The following is a 5430-nucleotide window of genomic DNA, read 5'->3' on the forward strand; positions in this document are numbered from 1 at the left end:
GAAATTATTGAACAATATCATTAATATCACACAAAAATAAAATTTTGCTGAAGATAATACAAAAGCATTTGCAGCAGTACATCAACACAGAACTGCCAGAAATTCAAACTGGATTCAGAAGAGGATGTAGAATAAGGGATATCATGAGCAATATCAGATGGCTCTTGACTGAAAGCAGAGAGTAGCAGAAATATGTTTACCTGTGTTTTACTGATAATCAAAGGCATTGTGTGGATCATAACAAACTATGGATAACATTGCAAAGAACGGGAATTCCAGAACACTTAATTGTGCTGATACTGAACCTGTACATGGACCAAGAGATAATCATTCAAACAGAATAAGGGGTATTGCGTGGTTTAAAATCAGTAAGGGTGTGTGTCAGGGTTGTGTCCTTTCACCACATTTATTCAATCTGTATGCTGAGTAAAAAATCCCCAAAGCTGGACTAAATGAAGAAGAATGAAGTATCAAGATTGGAGGAAGACTCATTAACAATTTGTGATATGCAGATGACACAACCTTGCTTGCTAACAGTGAAGAAGACTTGAAGTACTTACTGATAATGACCAAAGATTACAGCCTTCACTATGGATTGCATTTCAACTTAAAACAAAAATCCTCACATTTGAAACAATAAGCAACATCATGATAAACAGAGAAAAGATTGAAGTTGTCAAGGATTTCATTTTACTTGGATCCACAAGCAATGCCTGTGGAAACAGCAGTCAAGAAATCAAGTGATATATTGCATTTGACAAATATGCTCAGAAGACCTCTTTAAGTATTAAAAAGCAAAGATGTCATTTTGAAGACTAAGGTGAGCCTGACCCAAGCCATGGTATTTTCAAATGCCTCATATGCATGGGAAAGATGGACAACGAGTAAGGAAGACTGAAGAATTGATGCATTTGAATTATGGTGTTGGTGAAAGATATTGAATATATATCATGGACTACCAGAAGAATGAACAATCTGTCTTGGAAGAAGTACAGCTGGAATGCTTCTTAGAAGCAAGGGTAACGAGACCTAGTCTGATGTACTTTGAACATGTCATCAGGAGGGACCTGTCCCTGGAGAAGGACATCATGTTTGGTAAAGTAAAAGCTCAGCAAAAAAGAGGAAGGCCCTCAATGAGATGGACTGACACAGTGGTTGCAAGAAAGAGCTCAAAAGTAGCAACAACTGTGAGGCTGGGGAGGGATCAGGCAATGTTTCCTTCTGTTGCACATAGTGTCACTGTGAGTGGGAATTGACTTGGTAGCACCTAACAACAACAACCTCCTATTAGCCTTTCAAGCCCCAGGCCAAGGACAGCTCTTCTGTAAATCCTTCCTTAGTGTATCTGGAACAAAGTACTAACTGCCTCCTCAGCATTTCGAGAAATCTGTTCTTTATCCTCTGTCACAAAACTGACCACATTATATACTAATTTTTAATGTTCCTTTCTCTCTCCCCCTCCACTGCTGGTGGCTTTCCAGCTCCTCATCCCCTGCTCAGAAATGAAGCCTGGCATCCAGTACAGGAGCTCTGGTGGCGTAGTGCTTAAGGCATTTGACTGCTAACCAGAAGGCTGGCAGTTCAAACCCACCAGCCACTCCTCTAGAAGGTTGAGCAATCTACTTCAGTAGTGGTACCACCTTGGAAACCCAAGGAGGGGTTGCTATGAGTCGAAATCCAGTAGACCTCAATAAATGCTTGCTAAATGAAGTAGTGAATGAATCAATGGAGAGAGGAGGGAAGAAGTAAGGAGAGAGAAGGAGAAGGCTGAGAAGAAATTCCAATATTGTCACGCTGACCTCCACCACTGTTCTGTCAGTTTGTTGTACTGTGGTGGGTCGCATGTTGCTGTGATGCTGGAAGCTATGCCACTGGTATTTCAAATACAAGCACGGTCACCCATGGTGGACAAGTCTCAGCAGAGCTTCTAGACTAAGACAGACCAGGAAGAAGGATGTGGCTAGGTCCACTTTTGAAAAAATTAGCCACTGAAAATCTTATGAATAGCAGGAAAACATTGTCCGATACAGTGCCAGAAGATGAGCCCCTCAGGTTGGAAGGCATTCAAAATATGATGAGGAAGCACACAGCCAGAATGCTCCTTAGAACTGAGAAGGCCAGACTTCGTTTGACATACTTTGGTCATGCCATCAGAAATGACAAGTCCTTGGAGAAGGATATCGTATTTGGTAAAGTAGAGGGGCAGCAAAAAAGGGGAAGGCCCTCAATAAGATGGATTGCCATAGTGGCTGTGACAGTGGGCTCAAGCATGGCAACGATTGTGAGGATGGTGCAAAACTGGGCAGTGTTTTCTTCTGTTATACATAGGGTCGCTATGAGTTGAAGCCAACTCAGTGGCACCTAACAATACATGCTGTCCAGTGTCTGCTTCCACTTGCACAATTAAAACTAAAGGAGAGTGGAAAGCTGGGTATCTCTGAGATGATGTGAAACAAAGTAGCTTCCTGTCTCAAAGCCTTCAAATTTGAGAACTGTTTTGTTTTTACCACAGGGCATTATCTTCTTTGTCATGGAAAAGTGAGGTCTTCCGTTAGGTCAGATTGGTTTGGTCTAGCAGCTAAAACGTTCCTGGGCTGACCTGGGGGCATCCGGGAGAATTCTTCTCTCCCTACCACACATACATGTTGGGTGTTATGGATTGAATTGTGTCCCCCCAAAATATGTAGTGTAGTTCCTAACCTCTCTTCCTATGATTATAATCCAATTTGGGAATGGGTGTCTTTGTTATGTTAATAAGGCAGGATTAGTGTAAGATGTGTTTTGAGTTAATTGCTTTTGAGATATAAAGGAGATTAAACAAGCAAGTGAGAAAAGCAGAGATTTGGGAAGAGCTATGCCAAGCCACTTGAAGATTGCTCAGGAGCAGAAGTTCAAAGAGACAAGAACCTACCTCCAGATCCGACAGAGAGAAAGCCTTTCCCTAGACCTGGCACCCTGAATTTGGACTTCTGGCCTCCTAAACAAAGGGAGCTCTGGAAGCGTAGTGCCTAAGGCACTTGACTGCTAGCCAGAAGGCTGGTGGTTCAAACCCACCAGCCACTCCTCAGAAGGAAGGTTGGGCAATCTACTTCTGTAGTGATACTGCCTTGGAAACCCAAGGAGGGGTCACTATGAGTTGGGTCTGACTCGACAGCACATAACAACAACAACAACAAACTGTGCAAAAATAAATTTCTGCTTGTTAAAGCCACCCATTTGGGGTGTTTCTGTTACAGCAGCACTAGATAACTAAGCCAGAGGGTGTGATTGGTTCTGAGCTCTAAGTATTCCTGGCAGTCAGTTTGGGCATTTCTATGGGCCAAAGAGATGAGGTCACTGTCACCACTGAAGTCACCACTGCATGATTCATCTGACATCAGTTCCCTACTTGGAGTTCTGTGACATTCCCAGAGCATCCAGAACCCGGTGTCCATGGTGATTTTCAAGGTTCTGGAGCTCATTCTCCAGCTCCCAGGACCCCTACTAAATGTCTGCACTTCAGAGAAGCAGTTTGAGAATTGGGAGTCCTTCAGTCCTGAAGGGGTGGACTTGGAGAAACCTCCACCTTCCAGCCTTAGGGCAGACCTGGGGCAGTCTTTGCTATCCCTCAAGAAGGTCTTCTGTCTCCAGCAACTACTTCTTCTCCTATTCCAAAGCACTTACCAGAATCCCTCAGGACACATTCTGAAAAGCCTAAGAGTTCATCTTTGAGATCCATAAGATCTCATCCTTACAAATGAGCTCACCTTTACAGATGAGGAAACTGAAAGGGGAGTGACATACTCAAAGTCACACTGCAAGTCATGGCAGACCTGGAATCAAATTCAAGTGTCACAGTGGAATGTGTACTTCAGTATATGCTTCTTAACCTCTTCTAATAAATCCTTCTTTCAGAATACAGTCTCAGCAAACACTACTGGAACAAACAGCCCTATAGGCAAAGAAGAGGGCAAACCCTCTTCTGTTCTAACAGAAAGTGGAAGAGATTGTCTTTGAACCAAGAAGCCCTGTTGGCACAGTGGTTAAAGTGCTCAGCTGCTAACTGAAAGGTCAGCAATGCAAACCCATCAGCCATTCTGCAGTGGCAATCTGCTTGCGTAAAGATTTACAACCTTGGAAACTCTATGGGGCAGCTCTATTCTGTCCTAGAAGGTTGCTACAAATAGGAATGGCAGTGGGTGGAGTCCTTGAACCAAAATTTGTTTGACTTCAAGGCACTATACTGCTTCCTAAACCTGTAATTGACTGTATGCAAAGAATCTTCCAAACCAAACCACTGCCATGGAGTGGATTCTGACTCATAGCGACACCTATTGGCTTTTCAAGGCTATAAATCTTTACGGGAATAGATTGCCTCATCTTCCTCCTGTGAGCAGCTGGTGAGTTGGAATCGCCTACCTTTTGGTTAGCAGCCTAATGCCTTAACCATAGCCCCACCAGAGCTCCTTGCACAATTTAAAGCAGCAGGCAATGAATGCAAATACTCACACTCAAATGCCAGGGTAGATGTCTGGTGAGATGTTGAAAGTGAATCCATAAGGAATTTCCAGTAATCAATGTACTCTTCCTGAGAAAACAGAATCAGATTAGGGGTTTGGAGTTGGAGTCTAGGAAGAGAGGTCAGGGATATAACTGCGCATTTTCCAAGGTGTGTGTCAATTCCATGGACGCTGTTACTAATCTTTGGAATAACCACTTCACCTCTCTAGGTCTCAGTTTGCTCATCTACAATATAAGGGAGATGGTTCAGTTGATCTCTGTGCTGCCTTTCAGCACAGCATTTTCTAATCTTGTGCATCAATGAACGGAAGCGATTTATCTTCAGTTAGCAGGGGTGGGGGTGCGGTGTCAGCGTGGAGTGAGTCTTCCCCCTACCTGTCTCCCCTACTCCGTGCCTAATGTCCAAACAGGACTATTGGCCAGTGAACCCGCCCTGGCAAAACAAGTATTTTCAAGCTTTGCTCAGGGAGGGTTTTCCCCTCAATCACAGGCCTTTTGAGTACCAACGTATATATATCACTTCTCAGGAATCCAAATCCAACGCCTTCTAGGGACATTCGGCACTGATAGTGGGTCTCAGAGAATGTCGCCTGCAGGGGGAGCCTAGGTACATTTGCCAAGTCTTAACAGCCAGCAGGGTCTTCCCTTTCTGTCTTGTTAGGGGGTCCTTCAGTGGTTCAATATGCTTTAAGGCCCTTGGCCGCTGGTTTCACAGCAAATGATTTAAGTTTGGGCGTTGAAAGGCGTAGGGGGGAGCGTGGAGGAGGGACCGAAATAAGCCAGGAGTCCCTGCTTCCCAACTCAGGGTCCACCCCCCTCCTCGAGTCTTTTTTTTTTTTTTTTCCCCCTTAACTCTCTTGGCCTTTCTCTCTTTCTGATTTCTTGTTCCTTTGTGCACTTAAGAGGCCGATAGGATGGATCCTGCCTTCC

The sequence above is a fragment of the Orycteropus afer genome, unplaced genomic scaffold (assembly GCF_000298275.1).
Source record: "Orycteropus afer afer isolate SDZICR_OR568_19922 unplaced genomic scaffold, OryAfe1.0 scaffold00124, whole genome shotgun sequence".
Lineage (NCBI taxonomy): Eukaryota > Metazoa > Chordata > Mammalia > Tubulidentata > Orycteropodidae > Orycteropus > Orycteropus afer.